The sequence below is a fragment of the Amblyraja radiata genome, chromosome 6 (genome assembly GCF_010909765.2).
Source record: "Amblyraja radiata isolate CabotCenter1 chromosome 6, sAmbRad1.1.pri, whole genome shotgun sequence".
Taxonomy (NCBI): Eukaryota; Metazoa; Chordata; class Chondrichthyes; order Rajiformes; family Rajidae; genus Amblyraja; species Amblyraja radiata.
This window is the reverse complement of record NC_045961.1, coordinates 94,654,308-94,676,594: the sequence shown is the minus strand read 5'-3', so window position 1 is coordinate 94,676,594 and position 22,287 is coordinate 94,654,308. Positions and strand designations below refer to the sequence as shown.

The 22,287-nt window shown below is 46.1% G+C and overlaps 1 protein-coding gene across 1 annotated transcript in view; it reads left to right on the top strand.

Annotated features, from left to right (window-relative positions):
• gabrb3 (gamma-aminobutyric acid type A receptor subunit beta3) overlaps nt 1-22,287 on the top strand; it is a 345,776-nt gene that overhangs the window by 841 nt on the left and 322,648 nt on the right. The gene's annotated exons all lie outside the window — the stretch shown is intronic.

Below are 22,287 nucleotides of genomic sequence, written 5' to 3'. Positions count from 1 at the left end.
ATGCGGCCGAAGGGGAAACCAAGCGGCTTTTCTAGTGTCCCATGCTGCGGTATTGAGTGTATGTGTGTTTCTTCTTTGGTGTTGGGGCGCATCCATGCAGTTGGTGCGGCGTGGTCGAATCGGCTTCCCCCATCTCCTCCCCTTGCACTATGTATGCCGCGTAGAATCAGACCGGAGACCCCGGCATTGGTGTCATCTACTGGCAATATACATCAGAGTGCGTGGAGGCTGTCTGTCGCTGTTATCTATATTTTTAAGCCACCCCTTCCCTCGGCAAACCGGAGGGGACGCGAGATGTGCGCATCCGATCTCCCGGTGTTGGGAGGAATTGGGATTGATCGCGGGTTGCGAGTTTTGAACGCGGACTTCCATCTGCACTGCGAACTGGTCTTGTTGGGAAATGGACTGCAGGAATCACATAATCTCATCACGTGCCTGTGACTGTCAAAAAAAATATTTTTAGACTGGTTTAATGCAATCTATCTGGATGGGGCGATGCACCGGGAGTTATACATGCATTCATTCATTACACGCGCCCATTAATTTGTGAACCCCCCCCCCCCTCCCCTCGAATTCGTGGAAGTACTGGTTGATTTGCGAGGTGTTAATGGAAAATGGAAGGTGTTCCTTGGGATTCCGTAATAAAGTGTTGGTTCCTAGAAAGTGTAGATTTAATAGGGTTTTTTTTTTGTTACCTAATTCGTGTTGGTGTTATAGTAGCATCAAGCCATTACTGTAATGTTATCCAGATGATCGATTTTTCCTCCCCTCTTCCCTCCTTCCTCCCCCTCCCTCCACCCTCCCCTCCCCTCCACCCTCCACCCTCCCCCTCCCCTCCCCTCCATCCTCTCCTCCACCCTCCACCCTCCCCTCCCCTCCACCCTCCCCTCCCCTCCACCCTCCCCTCCCCTCCACCCTCCTCTGCACTCTTCCACCTATTTACATCTGACTGCCCTTCATCTGACACCCCTTTGACGTCTTTAAATGCTAGCTTTCATCACTTACTCCAACCAGCTGCCAATCAACAACCCCCCCCCCCCCCCCCCCCCCCCCCCCCGCCCTCCTGTATCCACCTATCACTCGCCAGGCTTTGTCCTCCACCCACCTCTCATTTTCAGTGTCAACCTCTCCCCCCCACTAATCAGTTTGAAGAAGGGCGCTGACCCAAAGAACCAGCATCTACCCAGATGCTTCCTGACTACATGACTTTCTTCAGCACTTTGTGTTTTGAGGTACATTCAACGCAGGTTCTGAAATAATTGAGAGACAGGATACAGCAGGTGCTATAACCTAGAGCAAAAAAACAGGATGGCTGGAGGAACTCAGAGGGTCAAGCAGCATCTGTGGGGGACAAGAGACAGTCAACACTTTGGGTTGATATCCTGTATTGGGACTGTGAGTGTGGAAGACAGATAGCCAGTTGAGTGAGATTGAGGGGTGAAGCAGGGGCAGGTAGGTGAGGAGAGAGAGGGGGCCAGGGAGGGCAATGAATGCTGGAGAGGGACGCAGTGGGTGGTGGGTGTAAGATAGGGACAGGCAAGGAGGGAGCCGGATTAGAAACATAGAAAATAGGAGGAGGCTATTCGGCCCTTCGAGCCAGCACCGCCATTCATTGTGATCATGGCTGATCGTCCCCTATCAATAACCCGTGCCTGCCTTCTCCCCATATCCCTTGATTCTACTAGCCCCTAGAGCTCTATCTAACTCTATCTTAAATCCATCCAGTGACCTGGCCTCCACTGCCCTCTGTGGCAGGGAATTCCATAAATTCACAACTCTCTGGGTGAAAAAGTTTTTTCTCACCTCAGTCTTAAATTACCTCCCCTTTATTCTAAGGCTGTGGCCCCTGGTTCTGGACTCGCCCAACATCGGGAAAATTTTTCCTGCATCTAGCTTGTCCAGTCCTTTTATAATCTTATATGTTTCTATAAGAAAACCCCTCATCCTTCTAAACTCCAGTGAATACAAGCCTAGTCTTTTCAATCTTTCCTCATATGACAGTCCCGCCATCCCAGGGATCAATCTCGTGAACCTACGCTGTGCTGCCTCAATCACAAGGATGTCCTTCCTCAAATTAGGAGACCAAAACTGTACACAATACTCCAGATGTGGTCTCACCAGAGCCCTATACAACTGCAGAAGAACCTCTTTACTCCTATACTGAAATCCTCTTGTTATGGGTGGGTGGTTGGAGAGGGGAGGATGGTGAAGGGCAAGATCGAGGTAGGAAAATAATCAGTGGACATGCAACAAACGACAGTTGCTGCAGTCAGATAAGAAGTGAAAGTGATAAGTGGAACCAGATAAAATAGGGGTGCTTGAACCATTTGTGGAATTCATTGCCACACAAGGCGATGGAGGCCAAGTCAATGGATATTTTTAAAGCAGAGATAGATAGATTCTTGATTAGTACGGTTGTCAAGGGTTATGGGGATAAGACAGGAGAATGGGTTATGAGGGAGAGATAGTTTAGCCATGATTGAAAGGTGGAGTAGACTTGATGGGCCGAATGGCCTAATTCTGTTCCTTCCTGATAAAATAGGCCAAAGTCAGCATGGCTTTGTGACGGGGAGGTCTTGCTTGACAGATTTGCTGGAATTCTTCAAAGAAGTAAATAGCAGGGCAGACCAAGGAGAGTCAGTGGATGTTGTTTACTTAAATTTTCAGAAAGTCTTTGATAAGGTGCCACTCGTGAGGCTGCAAAGGAAGATGAGAGCCCACGGTATCAAAAGGCAGATACTAGCACAGATAGCAGGTTGGCTGGATGGCAGAGGGCAAAGAGTGGCAATAAAGGGGGCTTTTTCTGGTTGGCTGCCTGTGACTAGTGGAGTTCCACAGAGGTCAGTGCTGGGGGCGCTACTCATGAGAAAGCAGTGCAGGGGGTGTGGATTAGCTGAAATTGGCAAATGCAATGTTAATAACATTGAGTTATTGACTATCCTAGTAGAAAATGGGGGGCGGGGGGGTGGCTGTTCTTCTAGTTTCCGTTTTGCGCCATCATGGCAGTGGAGAAGGTTGAGGCCTGACAGGCTCGTGCGAGAATGGGAAGGGGAATTGCAATGGCAGGCAGTTGTGAGGTCACGATGGCCATCGTGGACCGAGCTCAGGTCATAGAGTCATAGAGTGATACAGAATGGAAACAGGCCCTTCGGCCCAACTGGCCCACACTGGCCAACATGTCCCTGCTACACAAGTCCTATATGCCTGCGCTTGGTCCACATCCCTCCAAACCTGTCCTATCCATGTACCTGTCTAACTGTTTCTTAAACGTTGGGATGGTCCCAGCTTCAACTAATTCCTCTGGCAGCTTGTTCCATACTCCCACCACCCTTTGTGTGAAAAAGTTACCCCTCAGATTCCCATTAAATCTTTTCCCCTTCATCTCAAACCTATGCCCTCTGGTCCTCGATTCTCCTACTCTGGGCAAAAGACTCTGTGCATCTACCCGATCTATTCCTCTCAAGATTTTAAACACTGCAAAATGGTAGCCTTGTCTCACTGGTGTTGAGGATGCCTCGTCGTGGGCAGCAGATGTAGTAGACAAGGTTGGAGAGAATGCAAGTGAATCTATGACCTGGAAGGATTGGTGGCTTTTTTGTCTGGTGGCCATCATTCAAATTATTACCTCTCAATTTGCTGTTTCCATCTTGTTCTAAAGAGGCTCTGATGCCTTGATTAGGATTGTGTTCAATTGTGTGCACAGAAAAGTTTTCTCATCTAAAACTCATACCAAGCTGTCATTTGTTTGCAACTTAATAGTAGTATTCTCAGCTCTTTGCAGTTCTTTAACACAGAGCCCAGTCCTGCTCTCATTCAGTGTCCATGCATCTGCATTCCCACTGATTCCTAGCCTATGTTTCTGGAATTAGAGATCTATAGACATTTCTGGCTGTCTACTATGAAGATAGACACAAAATGCCGGAGTAACTCGGCGGGCCAGGCAGCATCTCTGGAGAGAAGGAATGCGTGACGTTTTGGATCGAGACCCTTCTTCAGACTGAGAGTCAGAGGAGAGGGAGACAGAGAGATATGGAATATACTGAAGATACTTACAAAATTCTTAAGGGGTTGGACAGGCTAGATGCAAGAAGATTGTTCCCAATGTTGGGGAAGTCCAGAACAAGGGGTCACAGTTTAAGGATAAGGGTTCGGAAGTCTTTTAGGACCGAGATGAGAATTTTTTTTTTTCACACAGAGAGTGGTGAATCTGTGGAATTCTCTGCCACAGAAAGTAGTTGAGGCCAGTTCATTGGCTATATTTAAGAGGAAGTTAGATGTGGCCCTTGTGGCTAAGGGGATCAGGGGGTATGGAGAGAAGGCAGGTACAGGATACTTAGCTGGATGATCAGCCATGATCATATTGAATGGCGGTGCAGGCTCAAAGGGCCGAATGGCCTACTCCTGCACCTATTTCTATGCTTCTATGTGGAAGGGCAAGGTGTGAAAACGCAGATCAAAGAGGACGACGATCAAGGAAATGTAGAATGGTACATTGTTAGCTGAGGGGAAGGTGACAACGAGGCATACATTCAGTAATATTTAATCAGGAGGACATTGAAGCTAGTCAGAGAACTAGGGTGGGGGAGGGACAGAGAGAGAGGAATGGAGAGAGCGTTACTTGAAGTTAGAGAAATCAATATTCATGCCTCTGGGTTGTAAGCTGCCCAAGCGAAATATGAGACGCTCTTCCTCAGATTCAGATTCAGATTCAACTTTAATTGTCATTGTCAGTGTACAGTACAGAGACAACGAAATGCAGTTAGCATCTCCCTGGAAGAGCGACATAGAATATGATTTCAATAAATAAATCTATTTACATGCATACAGTCATAGTGTTTTTCCTGTGGGAGGAGTGTCCGGGGGGGGGGGGGTGATTGGCAGTCACCGGGGTACAGTATAGAGTAGTGTGACAGCCGCAGGGAAGAAGCTGTTCCTGGACCTGCTGGTCCGGCAATGGAGAGACCTGTAGCGCCTCCCGGATGGTAGGAGGGTAAACAGTCTATGGTTGGGGTGAGAGTAGTCCTTGACGATGCTGAGCGCCCTTCGCAGACATCGCTTGCTTTGGACAGGCTCAATGGAGGGGAGCGAGGAACCGGTGATGCGTTGGGCAATTTTCACCACCCTCTGCGGTGCTTTCCGGTCGGAGACAGAGCAGTTGCCGTACCATACTGTGATACAGTTGGTAAGGATGCTCTCGATGGTGCAGCGGTGGAAGTTCACCAGAATCTGAGGAGACAGATGGACCTTCTCCAGTCTCCTCAGGAAGAAGAGACGCTGGTGAGCCTTCTTGACCAGAGTTGAGGTATTGTGGGTCCAAGAGAGGTCATCGGAGATGTTGACCCCCAGGAACCTGAAGCTGGAGACATGTTCCACCTCCGTCCCGTTAATGTGGATGGGGGTGTGCGTGCTGCCTGATACTGCCTGTCCCGCTAAGTTACTCCAGCGTTTTGGGTCCAGCTTTGGCGTAAACCAGCATCTGCAGTTCCTTCCTACACACTATGGCTATCTACTGTTGTCTCCTCCCATATTTCTTTTGAAGCCTTGAGGTGGAAATCCAACTGGTTCCAAGGACTTGTCTTCCTTAAGTTCAATAATTTTCTCTATTATCTTATTTATCACTTTTGTACTGATTGTTTTTGTTTATTGCAGTGGTGGAAAAACCAATAGTCATTGGGCAAGTCAGCTCTTTCCTTATTGTCCATTTATTGGCTCAAGAACCTGACCACAGATCTATTGGTGCAAATTGCATTTCTCAGCTCTAGGTTTTGCGTAATTAAATACTTTAATGCACTTGTGTTTATTGGGCTTGCCGTGCTCTTTGCAAATCTCTTTTTTTGAGTATATAGCTGATAGCATTTACAATCAACATAGAAACAGGCCATTCAGCCCTCTATATTCATGCTGTAATAATAATTTATTTCAGCACTTCTATGTTTAGGCAATTCAAGTGCTTGTCTAGACATTTCTTAAACGTGTCAGCAACTCTGCTGAGAGCACTGACTCATGCAGTGTTTTGTAGGTACTCACCCCTCTCTAGGTGAAAATGGCCTCCATCATATGATATATCCTCACAGAATCTCTTATCCTTTACTGTAAATCAATGTACTCTAGCTTTCTATACCTTTGAGAGGGCAAAGATTTCCTGCAGTCCACCCTATCTATTCCTCTTATAATTTCGTATACCTCAATCATTTCCCCTCCTAAGTCCATTGAAAATAGGTCCCTCCCCAGTCTCTCCTCATAACTAGAACGCTCCATGCCAGGCAACGTTCTGGTGAACCCTCTGTACCATCTCCAGCTCTGTCATATCTTTAAACTTGCTATATACAACATTGCATTAGTTTTCATATTCCATCTTCACTCCCTTATTCTTCTGCATCCGTTGCCGTCAACCATTCACCTCCTTTCATTCACCCCTCCCTGATCCAGTCCATTGGCTTGGATATCTGGAAACCTTCTTCCTTCCAGACCATCTGCTTTGCTGTTCTTGGTCTCTGTTTTTACTGTCCGTTGAGTCCACGGTGGTAATTGCATCTTTTCCCAGTGACACTCCTCCTACATCTTTCACACTTTACCCCTGACTCTAAAGTTACAGTAGGCTGAGATGTTCAGATCCAAGTTACGACAAGTTTGCTATCAGGGCTCAACAGTAGTCAATCACCCAACATCTCTTCCCAGCTCCCTTACTTTCTGACACTGTTGATGGTTCTTGCCCTAACCCTAACCCTAGCCCACAAAATTGTTAAGGGCCGCTTTGAACAATTTCAAAGGGGACTTGTTACACTGCAGAGTTACCGAGTAATGTCAGCGTTTAGGAGGACATCTTGGTGAGTACAAGTCCAAGTACCTTTGGCCAATCTGTGGGCAAAGGTAATGCGGGGTCTGCACCCACCTGGTACTAGCCAAAAACACAGAGAACAGAGTGACAGGAAAGAGAGGCCAGATAGAACAGAGTATAACCTGTGAGCAAAACAATGTGGTGTATGCAATTAAATCTCTGGAACTCTCTGCCACAGAAGGTAGTTGAGGCCAGTTCATTGGCTATATTTAAGAGGGAGTTAGATGTGGCCCTTGTGGCTAAAGGGATCAGGGGGCATGGAGAGAAGGTAGGTACAGGATACTGAGTTGGATGATCAGCCATGATCATATTGAATGGCGGTGCAGGCTCGAAGGGGCGAATGGCCTACTCCTGCACCTATTTTCTATGTTTCTATGTAAGGAGTGTAACTTACTGTACATGGGCGAAACGGTTTAACAGCCTCCCAGTCAGGCACACAGGACAACTCAGCAACACCACAAGGGGAGACCAGTCCAAACTTATTATCACGCATTTCCAGCAGCACGGGATCCAGTCCCTCGTGGTCATGGGCTTAGAAACAAACATAAATTGGTCAACCAGGCGTAGGAAGAGGGCAGAGAGGAAATGGATTGAAGCATTGCAGACCTTATCCTAACATAGGGTGGACCCTGACTGACTCCTACAAATCTACAGACGGGCAAGCATAAAGGCAAGGGTAATGAGACTGTGGGCCAAACCAAAGTGGCAGTACATGGTGAAAATAAATCTCCAGAGGGAGAACATTGCGGACCAGAGGGCATTTTGTCCCACTGTCCAATAAATGATAACCTGACCCGAATTTTACTGCCAATCTACATTAGCCTCCTTCTAAAAAATACATCACTGGTTCCTCCATCGCAAGGAGTTGCCACCCTACTTTCAATCCCATTTTTCCTCTCCTTTTGTAGAGTTGCCTTGTTTGAATTCCTTAAACCCAATTCCTCAATTCAATTCAGTCTGAAGAAGGGTTTCAGCCCGAAACTTTGCCTATTTCCTTCGCTCCATAGATGCTGCTGCATCCGCTGAGTTTCTCCATCTTTTTTGTGTATCCTCAATTCATCAGCTGGATGGAGCAGCACCCACCAGTGTTTATGCTTATCAATGAAAATCCACATAATGCTGGAGTAACCCAGAGGGTCAGGCAGCATCCCTGGATAACAAGGTTGGGTAACGTTTCAAGTGGGAGTGCTTCAGACAGAATCTGACCCGAAACGTCACTTATTCGCTGGATATTTTCAAGAGAGAATTAGATTTAGCTCTTAGGGCTAAATGAATCAAGGGATATGTGGAAAAAGCGGGGACAGGGTACTGATTTTAGATGATCAGCCACAATCATATTGAATGGCAGTGCTAGCTCGAAAGGGCCTACTCCGGCACCCATTTTCTATGTTTATCCATGATCTCCAGAGATGCTGCCTGACCGGCTGAGTTACTCCAGCATTTTGTGTCCTTCCTCGATAAACCAGCTTCTGCTGTTCCTTGCTTCTGTCTGCCTCATTCTTATCTATCTCATTGTGCCTAGATTTTCGCACAATAAATCCACACAATTCTTTATTCAACTTGCATTTCTTCGTGTGTGCATGAATGATGTGTACGCGGAAATACCAACATTCTAGGAACACCATATCCCCCCCCTCTTCACCCTGTAATTCAGGGATCACCTGTAGCGTAACCACTATACTACTATATCTACATAGGCTGTCATTTTCATTTTTTGCCATTAATTCCATCTGGCAAACATCCAAGGCTGAACCAAACCATAAATAACCTTGATCTCACTTTTCCTCACATTTGTACAATCATTAAAACTGTCTTTTTCTACCTCTGCAATAGTAGAGACAGCACTCGTAGTCAGGATGATACTGCCTCAAAAAGGTTGGCAGTATCATCAAAGACCCACACCATCATGACCACACACTCATCTCCCTGCTACCTTCAGGTAGAAGGTACAGGAGCCTGAAGACGGCAATGACCAGGTTCAGGAATAACTACTTCCCCACAGCCATCAGGCTATTAAACCTGGCTCGGACAAAACACTGAACATTAATAACCCATTATCTGTTATTTGCACTTTATCAGTTTATTCATGTGTTTTGTAGTCAATGCCTACTATGTTCTTTTGTGCTGAAGCAAAGCAAGAATTTCATTGTCCTATCAGGGACACATGACAATAAACTCACTTGAACTTGAACTTGAGGATCGAACCCAGGACTGTAAGGCAGCAACTCTATTGCTGCACAACTGTGCCACACCTCTGACAATGTTTACTTTCTTCTTAATGGAGAACATTGTAGTCTGAATAGCGCAACATTTATTAACGTCTGATTCTAGAATCCTTGGCAGAGCTTTTCCCTTCTCCTGTTGGAGTTAACGGATTTCCACTGCAACCAAGACTCCCTACATTCCAGAATCTCTATTCCCTCCATGAATCCTGGCTTCTGCAAAGGGATGTACCATTCGGGAAACCTTATCATTGCAATATCCTTCTCAATGTGGAATCCCTCATGGTCACCATTCATTTCCATTCTAATTAACCTGTACTCTCATAAGTGGCTCTTCACTCCATAGTCACAGTTATAAAGTCACACAGCATAGAAATAGGCCCTTCAGCCCAATGAGTTTGTGGTGGTACTTGCATCTATATTTCCCTCTCAACCCCTTCTCCTGCCTTCTCCCCCTAACCCCGTACACCTGTACTAATCAAGAATCTATCCATCTCTGCCTCAAAAACCATCCATTGACTTGGCCACCACAGCCTTCTGTGGCAACAGCTTACCTTGAGTTTAGAGATACAGCGCGGAAACAGGCCCTTCGGCCCACCGAGTCCGCACCGACCAGCGATCCCCGCACACTAACACTATCCTACACGCACTAGGGACAGTTAACACTTATAGCAAGTCAATTAACCTATAAACCTGCTCGTCTTTGGAGTATGGGAGGAAACTGAAGATGTCGGAGAAAACCCACGCAGGTCACGGGGAGAACGTACATACTGCGTACCGACAGCACCCATAGTCGGGATCAAACCCGGTTCTTTGGCGCTGCAAGAGCTGTGAGGCAGCAACTCTACCGCTGCGCCACAGTGCTGCTGTTTAAGTGTAGCATCGCGATCAGATCCATGAGCCAGTCCACTTACGCACCTGCAACGTACAGTTAGCCATTGCCATTTGGAGCCACTTGCCCACTGATGGGCGTTTGCGTGATTTCTTTAATTAACTTTATGTTTCCTTTTTTGGCAAACATTGAGTGACGTCCAGCATTGTAGCGTCTGGCCTTTTGATGCTATTTGCAACAGGGAGTATACCAGCGAAAGTGGTTGGTATTATGACAATGCTGCAAAGATTACAGTTACAGTATGTTACACTGTTAATTAGCCATTGCTCCAGCTGATTTACTCGGTGGTGTCTATTATAGTCGGGTAAATCTTCTGTCGAAATATAAATAGGAACAATGTGTCTGGACTGTCAATTTAATTTGTGTCATGCTTTGAAAGTTACTTTTTTCAGGCAATGGCATATCAATATCAATGAGTTTAATATTAGATGCTTTTGCCCAGGGTAGGGGAATCAAGGACCCGAGGTCCTTAGAATAAGATGTAAGGGGCAAGATTTAATCGGAACCTGAGCCAAGAGTCAAATCAAGAGAGTTTATTGTCATATGTCCCAGATAGGACATTGAAATTCTTGCTTGAGGGGCAACCGTTACATTCTGAGGGGGACGGAACAAGCTGTTTGTGGAGGCATTTGAGGCAAATATTATAATTATATTTAAAAGATACTTGGACAGGTACATGGGCATGAGTTAAACGTGGGCAAATTGGACTAGCATTGATGGGGGATCTTGGTTGGCATGGGCGACTTGGGCTGATGGGTCTGTGTCTGTGATGTGTGACTCTAAATACCAGTAGAATCTGTTGGTTCCTTATGGACAATTTGTGGACTTTCCTTATTCAGATCCTTCCTTATTTACATTCTAATTAACCTGTATTCTCATAAGTGGCTCTTATGTGAGTAGTTGGTCACCATCGTCACAGTTATAGAGTCACATAGCATAGAAATAGGCCCTTCAGCCCACTGAGTTTGCGATGGTACTTGCATCTATCTTTCCCACTCAACCCCGTTCTCCTGCTTTCTCCCCCTAACCCCTGACACCTGTACTAATCAAGAATCTATCCATCTCTGCCTTAAAAACATCCATTGACTTGGCCTCCACAGCCTTCTGTGGCGACAGCTTACCTTGAGTTTAGAGATACAGCGCGGAAACACGAAAATTAGGATCGTAAGGTATAAATATGGATAATCATTTCTCCATTTTATGATACTTTAGTGCTCTAAGCAGAAGATTGGCAATTCCATTAGTAAAGATTGTATGATGCCTACCATCACATAATAGATTTCTTTCCATTGTAATGTAGTGTTGAACTTTGAACGTAAAACACTTGGAGGAATGGGCACGGTGGCGCAGCAGTAGAGCTGCTGCCTTACAGCGCCAGAGACCCGAATTCGAACTTGACCACGGGTGCTGTCTGTACGGAGTTTGTACATTCCACTGTGACCACGTGGGTTTTCTCCAGATGCTCCAATTTCCGCCCACACTCCAAAGATGTGCAGGTTTTCAGGTTAATTGGTTTTGTTAAATTGTCCCTAGTGTGTAGGATGATGCTAGTGTATAGGGTGATCGCTGGTCGGCACGGACTTGGTGGGCCGAAAAGCCTGTTTCCGCACCGTACTAAACTAAACTAAGCTTTGTGTTTTTGCTCAAGATTTCAGCATCTGCAATCTTGTGTGTCTCAAAGAATATGACAACAAATAAGACCAAAACAATCCATCTTTGAGTGATGCAATAGTACTGTGGGTGACCTCTTTTGGATGAAATGGAAAATCAGGATCCTGTGTGTCATGAGGTCATAAGGAATAGGAGCAGAATTAGGCCATTTGGCCCCTCGAGTCTACTCCACCACTCAATCGTGGCTGATCTATCTCTCTCTCTCCTAACCCCATTCTCCTGCCTTCTCCCCATAACCTCTGACACCCGTACTAATCAAAAATCTATCTATCTCTGCCTTAAAAATATTCACTGACCTGGCCTCTGCAGCCATCAGTGGGAAAGAATTCCACAGATTCACCACCCTCTGACTAAAGAAATTACTCCTCATCTCCTTCCTAAAAGAACGTCCTTTAATTCTGAGGCTATGATCCGTAGCCCTAGACTCTCCCACTCATGGAAACATCCTCTTCACATCCACTCTATCCAAGCCTTTCTATAAATCTGGTATTGTAGTGTAGCCAGGTATGCTGATGATACAAAGGTGAGTGGGTTAGCAAGTTGTGGAGAGGACACAAAGAGCCGGCAAAGGGATGTAGATAGATTAGGTGCGTGGGTTAGAAGTGGCTGAAGGACCACTTGGTAGAAAAATTAAACAATAATTAGATTTTTGATCCTTGCTTTCAACAGAATGAGAGTATAATATATTGGCATAAAAAGCAAAGCAGGGAATTTGCATGAAATAAAATATTATCATGGGTACATGGCTGGTGATAAGGAAGGCTCAAGGACTATTAGCTTCTTTTAAAGCGGATTTTAGACTTTAGAGGTACAGCTTGGAAACAGGCCCTATGGCCCGCCAAGTCCACAACAACCAGCGATCACCAGGTACACTAGCACTACCCAAATTACAACTTACCAAAGCCAATTAACGTACAAACCCGTGTGTCTTTGGAGTGTGGGAGGAAACGAGAGCACCCAGAGAAAACCCACATGGTCACAGGGTGAATGCACAAACTCCGTACAGACAGCACCTGTAGTCAGGATTGAACTCGGCTTGTACTCGCTAGAATTTAGAAGATTGAGGGGGGGATCTTATAGCAACTTACAAAATTCTTAAGGCAACCCCTTATGAAATTATGTCCCTTATGTAACCCCTTAAGACAGGCTAGATGCAGGAAGATTGTTCCCGATGTTGGGGAAGTCCAGAACAAGGGGTCACAGTTTAAGGATAAGGGGAAATCTTTTAGGACCGAGATGAGAAAAACATTTTTCACACAGAGAGTGGTGAATCTGTGGAATTCTCTACCACAGAAGGCAGTTGAGGCCAGTTCATTGGCTATATTTAAGAAGGAGTTAGATGTGGCCCTTGTGGCTAAAGGGATCAGGGGGTATGGAGAGAAGCCAGGTACAGGATGCTGAGTTGGATGATCAGCCATGATCATGTTGAATGGCAGTGCAGGGCCGAATTGCCTACTCCTGCACCTATTTTCTATGTTTCTATGTTTCTATGAACCCGGGTCTCTGGTGCTGTAAGGCAACAATTCTACCGCTGCGCCACTGTGCTGCCCTAGAGGTAGTAAAGTTGGTGACCTTACACCTGGAGGATTCTGTGCAGTTCTGTTCAATAAGCTGTGTGGAGAAGGTTCGCCAGGTTGATTCCTTGGGGGAAAGGATTGACAAATGAAGAAACGTTGAACATTTTGATCTAAATTCATTGGAGTGTGGAATCTATTTGAAAAGCAAGGTATCCTGAGATGACTTGACAGATTGCATGCCAAAGGATTGTTTGTCCAAGTAGATATTTCCAGAATGCGGCAGAATAGTTCCACTGTAAAGGAGTCTAGATGGAGGTGAGGAGGAATTTCTTTACCCAGCGGTTGCTTAAGTCAGGTCGGGGGGAGTTAATCCCGTGCTACCTGCTCCATGGTCGCATGGTTGGATAGTCGGCGACTGAACCTTCTTCCCCCACCTGGTGGACCCCCAGCAGGACCAAAAACAAGAGCGGATGAGCTTCTAACCAGCCAACGGCCATCCACACTTCAGTAGAAGCAGCGATCACGGTCGTACACAGCATTGTAAGGAACGATGATAAAACACACACACCAGAATCCTATACTTTCAGCGGCGGAAGTCTGCAGGAACTGGAGGACAGAGATGTGTGGTGCGTCCGTCACCGTTCCCGTTTGAAACCAGCACCACTGTGTCGCTAATGTTTTCAATGATGATGAATGAATGAATGAATGAATGAATGAATGAATGAATGAATGAATGAGAAGTTGCTGAGTCTTTGCAATTCTGAAATGCAGAGAACTGCAGATGAGATGTCATTGAATGGTATTCAAGGTGGAGCCATTGACAGCCATTTGAACTGCAAATGAGTTGCGTGTTGTGGGGAGAATGAGGTGTAATGGAGATGAGGCCAAGCTTGTATCAGCCACAATCTCTCTGAATGTCAGGGCAAGTTCCAGTGGCTAACTGGCTATTTCCCAGGCCCTTGTTATTGGTGAACAGGATACAACCAATATGTTGTACACCTCTTTATAGACCACTCAATGCTTTAAGAAATGTTCGCCCTCCTTACCAGGTCAACCGTGGGTGACTCTAGGCCCCCACAGTAGAAAGTTTGACCCATAATTGTTCTCGGAGACTTAGTTTAGTTTAGAGATACTGCACGGAAACAGGCCCTTCAGCCCACCAAATCCACACCGACCAGCGATCGCCGCACATTAACACTACCCTACACACACTAAGGACAAGTTTACATTTTACATTCACAGCAAGCCAATTAGCCTACAAGCCTGTATGTCTTTGGAGTGTGGGAGGAAACCGAAGATGTCGGAGAAAATGCATGAGAATGTACAAACTCCGTACAGACAAGCACCCGTGGTCAGGATCGAACCTGGGCCTTTGGCGCTGTGAGGCAGTAGCTCTACCCCTGTGCCCCCCCCCCCCCTCCCCCCGTGCTGCCCTAATGATGGCTCATTTCAATGGCCATGAAATATTGGCAATAAATGCCAGCATTGTTGGTGGCTTTCTCTGCTCATGAATAAATAAAAATTAAAGATCGGGTCACTATTTCATTGCTTATGTGGGAATTTGCTGCAGATAAATTGGCTGCCATGTTCCTTTAATTACAACAGCGATAACCTTATAAATAACTTCTTTGGTGAAAAAGTGACGTTGAGAGGTTGGTGCCAAGCACCATGTAAATGCGAGTCTTGGTTTATGTTCCTAAAGGAAATGTTCCTTCGAAACCTGAAATGTACAGCAACCGCACTCGGTAAATGCCATTACAATTTGTGATTTCAATTTTCCCTGCAGACTCTGTATTTTTAAACTTTAATGAAGAGTCACCTAAAAAAATGCGACAAATATGTTGCAATATTTTCACGCTGCGTCAACAGCAGCTTTTGATACCAAAACTTGCAATGGCAGCCAACATGTTATTGGAGCAGTAATGAGGCTGGGAGTGCAGGAACATGGACTATCTCCTCTATAAAAGGAACCTTTAATCCTCCACATGACTGACCAGCCACTGAATGCATTAAATATTAGTCATACCCATATCAGAAGCCTTATGGATTGTGGTACGTATTTCCCAAAATTATAAGATGAGATTATCAAGGAACTTCAATTTAAATTATTTTTATTTTGAAGTGTGCAAATCTGGTGCAAGAGGGATTGTTCAAAAAAAACTCCACAGCGAAATCTCCTCAAGGTATGCCTACTTTGAAGAAGTTCTCCTCCTCTCTCCTCCTCTCTCCGGAGCCTGTCCTCCAACTCTCCCTTGCTGTCTCCTCCCCTTCCTCAGCCCTCGGGCTGTCTCCTCCCATCCCTCAGCCCTCGGGCTCCTCCTCCTCCTCCTCCTCCTCCTCCTCCTTTTTCCTTTCTTCTCCCCACCACCCCTCATCAGTCTGAAGAAGGGTTTTGGCCCGAAACGTTGCCTATTTCCTTCGCTCCATAGATGCTGCTGCACCCGCTGAGTTTCTCCAGCATTTTTGTGTACCTTATATTTTACTTTAGTTTAGAGATACAGCACGGATATCGGCCCACCGACCCACCGGCCCACCGGCCCACCGGCCCACCGGCCCACCGGCCCACCGGCCCACCGGCCCACCACCAACCAGTGATACCTGCACGTTAACACTATCTTACGCACACTAGGGACTTCTTCTTCTTCTTGCGTATGACGTGCACAGCCTAAAGTTGTAGGACAACTTGTTCTATTTGATCTTACTTGATTGTGCATGCCAGGTTGATTGCATTCGTCGAAACAGGGCGGACCACGTGAAGGTTGCAATCTCCCACCCCCACACTAATGACAATTTTACATTTATACCAAGCCAATGAATCTGATCGTCTTTGGAGTGTGGGTGGAAACCGGAGCAGCCGAAGAAAACTCGCGCAGGTCACGGGGAGAACGTACAAACTCCACGCAGAGAGCACCATTAGTCAGGATGGAACCCGGGTCTGGCGCTGTAAGGCAGCAACTCTACCACTGCGCCACCGTGCCACCCCAGTAATCCCATTTACAGCTGAGTGGTGCAGTGGTTGGAATATTGAAACCTCCCCCCCCCCTGGGTACAAAGTTGGACTCCATCCCAGACTGAGAGACTATTTGCTTTAGACCTCATGTGGAGTATTTTAAGTGAAACACATGAATGAGAAATTTCCAACTTTTGGCAGAAATTTGATTTTTATATTCTGACCTTGCATGAGACTCCTGAATTCTTGGTATGCCACGATAATCACAATGCACTAGTACTAGAACCGCCAGTTCTTTGGCTGCGTTTGGCCAAGTCAGTAGATAGGCACCCTCATCGCATTTTAACACATACATTTCCCCTCAGACATCTCCATTTCAAGGCAAGCGCCATCAGACTCCACAACAGCTTCGTCCCTCCCTCGCCACCCCTATCAGTCTGACAAAGGGTTCTGACCCAAAATGTCACCTAATGTCATCTATTCCTTTTCTCCAGAAATGCCGCCGGACCTGCTGACTTACTCTAGCATTTTGTGTCCATCTTCGTTGTAAACCAGCATCTGCATTCTTACGCATGTTGTCCAGGTCCGTACGTGCTTCCTGTCCCTACAGTCACATCACATCCTGGTGACTCCGGCCGATGGTTCCTTGTCGTTTTGGGGAGCCCTCAGGCACGTCCCAAACTGTTCACATGGAGTGACTCCTGACACCAAGAAGTAGGAGCAATGTGGTGCTATCAGTGGCACCGTAGGGGTTGCGACACAAGGCAATATACAACTCCCCCCACTGTTGACACAAGCCCTTGGAGCTCACCAATGTTAGGCCTGTCAACCTGAGGCCTGGTGGTTGGTTGCCCGAGGACCTGATACCCATGGAGCAGAGATGCAAGGATCCTCTTGGGATTCTTTCTCTGGACCTGAGCCTAGATCCCGCTCCAGACAAAGTTGATATTACACTGGTGAATACAGATTTGTTATTACACAACTGGTGTGCAAAGGTGTGACTCTTTTATATCACGTGTGACTTTTTTTATAACATTGGGGTTCTGTACAGGGTGGGCGCTGATCTGTCACTGTATGATGCTGGGGTACAGTACTGGAGTACAGCACTGGTAAGCACAGGTTAGTTACGGTATGGCACGGGCAGAGTTACATTGAAGCCAAGAACCAAGGATGGACTGTTACTCCCCTGGATGGAGCCCCAGAGCGCAATCCACTCTCCCAGCCGCTGACTTGTCACACAGAACTTTCAGACCATCTCTCTTTCTACTCCTTTTGGCCAGGACTGCTCCTTCACCTGTTTCCTTGTCTCTGGCCAAGCTGCATGTTGGCCACCCTTGGAATGGCAGCATCAGCAAACATATTAACCCTTAGACTTTAGAGATACAGTGCGGAAACAGGCCCCTTCGGCCCACCAAGTCTAGAATAACGGGTAGGCCATTTAGAACGGAGATGAGGAAAAACTTTTTCACCCAGAATCTGTGGAATTCTCTGCCTCAGAAGGCAGTGCAGGATAATTCTGTGGATGCTTTCAAGAGAGAGTTAGATAGAGCTCTTAAGGATAGCAGAGTCAAAGGATATGAGGGGAAGGCAGGAACGGGGTATTGATTGTGGATGATCAACGATGATCACAGTGAATGGCTCAAAGGGCCAAATGGCCAACTCCTGCACCTGTTGTCTATTGTCTATTGTCTATTGAGTCTGCACCGACCAGCGACCACTCCGTAAGCCAGAACTACCACACACCCTGGGGACAATTTACAATTTTACCAAAGCCAGTTAACCTACAAACCTGGACGTCTTTGGCGTGTGGGAGGAAGCTGGAGAAACCAGAGAAAACCAACGCAGTCACAGTGAGAATGCACAAACTCCATATAGACAGCACCTGTAGTCAGGATTGAACCCGGGAAACCATTCCTTCCCTCCAGAGATGCTGCCTGTCCCGCTAAGTTACGCTAGCATTTTGTGTCGATCAAAATGAGGAAATGTTATACTGAAAAAACAAGGAACTGCAGAAGCAAATGCAAGGACACAAAGTGCTCAGCGGGTCAGGCAGCATCTCTGGAGAACATGGATAAGGTGACGTTTCGGGTCGGGACCCTTCTTCAGGCTTTTTTCTGTGATAATTCAGTCATTAGTTTGCTAAAAATATTTGACCAATATAAATATATTAAGGCAAACTATTGGAGGATTCTCATATCTGCCATTACAAAGTTATAGATTAAATGAAAATTATATTGCATGATAAGATATCTGAAGATGATGATATAACTTTTCCAGATTTCAATTCACGAAATTGGTTTGGTTTAGTATGTTGTCTGTAAATTAGAGCATTAACGTTGTCCAATTGTCCAGTCCATTTGTGTTGATGGATAATTCTCAGATGATATAGTTGGTATTTAAATAATGTGGCTTGGACATAAGCCATTACAAAATAGTAATATTCCGTGACATAATTCTTATCTCCATCTTTTGTAAGATGTGCACAGCATTGCTCAAACCTCTGTGGTCCATATGATACAGGTCCACCACTGATTTTCCACCACCCTTGGTTCGAGAGGCTTGTCAGATTACCCATTTTGCCAGACCAACAGAGGTTTAGAGATACAGAGTGGGAAAAGGCCCACCGAGTCCCTGCCGACCAGCAATCCTCGTACACTAGCACTATCCTACACACTAGGAACAATTTACGACCTTTACGAAAGCCAATTAACCTGCAAACCTGTACGCCTTTGGATTGTGGGAGGAAACCAGATCAGCCGGAGAAAACCTACGTGGTTAGGGGAAGAATAACAATAGACAATAGACAATAGGTGCAGGAGTAGGCCATTTGGCCCTACGAGCCAGCACCGCCATTCAATGTGATCATGGCTGATCATCCCCAATCAGTACCCCGTTCCTGCCTTCTCCCCATATCCCCTGATTCCGATATTTTTAAGAGCCCTATCTAGCTCTCTCTTGAAAGCATCCAGAGAACCTGCTTCCACCACCCTCTGAGGCAGAGAATTCCACAGACTCACCACTCTCTGTGAGAAAATGTGTTTCCTCATCTCCGTTCTAAATGGCTTACTCCTTATTCTTAAATTGTGGCCCCTGGTTCTGGACTCCCCCAACATCAGGAACATGTTTCCTGCCTCTAGCGTGTCCAAGCCCTTAATAATCTTATATGTTTCAATGAGATATCCTCTCATCCTTCTAAACTCCAGAGTGTACAAGCTCAGCCGCTCCATTCTCTCAGCATATGACAGTCCCGCCATCCCGGGAATTAACCTTGTAAACCTACGCTGCACTCCCTCAATAGCAAGAATGTCCTTCCTCATATTAGGGGATCAAAACTCCACACAATACTCCAGGTGTGGTCTCACTAGGGCTCATGTAATAATAATATAACGATACACCTCTGACCCACTAATTATACCTCTCCCGTGTCTCTAAAGCACTGACTGCCGGAAACTTAAATAAAGAATTATCAATTGACAAAGAAGGAAACAATTAACTCTTTCAAGACAGGTCCTGAAAGAGTGTGCGCCAAATGCAATGTTGTTCGCATTAAAGGAGACGCCTGACCATCAGGTGCCGGAGAATCAGTGTTGGACCTGCAATGATTTATAGTCACAGAGTCATAGAGACTTACAGCATGTAAACAGGCCCTTCAGCCCACCTTGCCCACACCGTCCAACATGTCCCATCTACATTAGTCCCACCTGCCCGCCTTTGGCCCATAATCCCTCTAAAGCTGTCCTATCCATGTACCTGTCCAAATGTTTGCGATAGTTTTTATCTAACCATGCCATGTACGTTCCTATCCAAATCATTGATTTATATGGTCATAAGATCATAAGGTTATAAGTGATAGGAGTGGAATTAGGCCATTCAGCCCATCAAGTCTACTCTGTCATACAATCATGGCTGAACTATCTCTCCCTCCTAACCCCATTCTCCTGCCTTCTCCCCATAACCCCTGGCACCCGTACTAATCAAGAATCTATCTCTGCTTTAAAATTATCCACTGACGTGGCCTCTACAGCCTTCTATGGCAAAGAATTCCACAGATCCACCAACCTCTGACTAAAGCTAATAGCTTATACTGGTATTTTCCTGTATACATTTTATTCCTAAGGCAACAATTCTACCTTTTTGCTATGTGCACAGTGATCCCCATTGATCACACTTTGTTGGCTGATCAAATACAAGGCAGCCTCTTAAATACCATCCAGTTTTCTAAGTGGCATCTTTTATCTGTAGGCATTAACTGTTATTTGGGGAGAAGAGGCAAGGGAGACAATCACCAACCACTTTCACCAGGGGTTACGGGAGAGCAGGCAGGAGAACGGGGTTAGGAGGGAGAGATATGCCCCTGTCCCACTTATGCCCCTGTCCCACTTAGGAAACCTGAACGGAAACCTCTGGAGACTTTGCGCCCCACCCAAGGTTTCCGTGTGGTTCCCGGAGGTTGCAGGTGGTTGCCGGAGGTTGCAGGTAGTGGAAGCAGGTAGGGAGACTGACAAAAACCTCCGGGAACTGCACGGAAACCTTGGGTGGGGCGCAAAGTCTCCAGAGGTTTCCGTTCAGGTTTCCTAAGTGGGACAGGGGCATTAGAGATCAGCCGTGATTGAATGGCGGAGTAGATTTAATGGGCCGAATGGCCTAATTCTGCTCCTATCACATATGAAGATGAAACTGTCCAGGTGGAGGAACTAAAAGTGATTAACACACCTCTCAATCAGTGTTGCCAATCTCTTATTTCATGGCAAAGCTGCAGTTTGGGGCCTTGTTAACAGCGGGAAGATCAAAAACGGGGAACTAGCAAATGAAGCACAATGTTCTGTGAAATGGGTACTTTGGATCCAGAGTACTCTCTCATCATAGTTTTAATTTGGGAAGAAATAGCAAGCAGAAAAGAAAAGTGCATTTTAGTAGGAACGCATATTTACAAATGGATCTGATCCGATTTGTTTTCCAAATACGTTTGAACAGTGCAAGCATCCAGTCTGGGCATCAGGCAGCATGAGAGACGTTTTAATCCAACCTCTGCCCTGCAGGTGTAAACAATGAGCGCTGACAATAAAAATCATAAGGAGAGGTTAGTGATGCTTACTGGATGGTCGCTGCCTCCGGGCAACGTTAAACCATCATGAGTTTCAGAAAGTAGGATTATGGAAATGCACGGAACCACTTAGCCCCTGTGACCTTGTTCAATCACCGCTAATCTTAACGTCAACCACTTGCCTCAGTTCTGTAAACCCTTAATACCACCTCCTAATAGAAATCTTTCTGTTAACCCCCATCTCAATAGCAGTACAGAGAGAGAGTGCGCCACCCTTGGAGTTTCACCTGAAACGCCAAGCTCTGATTGTAATGGTCTGCCCCTTCCTCTGGGCTCACCCTCTACTAAGTCCCTCTACTGTAGAGGTCCCTCGCTCTCTACGATAACATATGATGAGCGTTTGACGGCACTGGGCCTGCACTCGCTGGAGTTCAGAAGGATGAGTGAGGACCTCATTGAAACTTACCGAATAGTGAAAGGCCCGGATAGAGTGGATGTGGAGAGGATGTTTCCACTGGTGGGAGAGTCTAGGACCAGAGGCCATAGCCTCAAAATAATGTACCTTTAGAAAGGGGATGAGGGAGGATTTCTTTAGTCAGAGGGTGGTGAATCTGTGGAATTCATTGAGGGCTATGGAAGCAAAGACAATGGATTTTTTTTAGGTGGAGATTGATAGATTCTTGATTCGTACGGGTGTCAGGGATTGTGGGGATAAGGCAGGAGAATGGGGTTGAGAGAGAAAGATAGATCAGCCGTGAATGAATGGCGGGGTAGACTTGAGGGGCCAAATGGCTTAATTCTGCTCCCACAACTTGTGAACTTATGAAGTCTGGTAATTGTCTAATCCTGTCAGAAAAACACAAAATGCAAACACAAAATGCTGGAGTAACTCAGCGGGTCAGGCAGCATCTCTGGAGAAAAGGAATGGGTGACGTTTCAGGTCGAGACCCTTCTTCAGACATCCCGACCCGAAACACCACCTATTCCTTTTCCCCTGAAGTTCATATCTCCCCTACTCTCAATGACTTCATCAATTACTTTAAATCTGTGCCTTCCCGGTTTTGATCCCCATGCTAAGCACTTCCTATTTATCCCACCGTATTTGGACCCATCGTGATTTTACCCATTTCATTTAAATTTCCCCCCAGCCGTC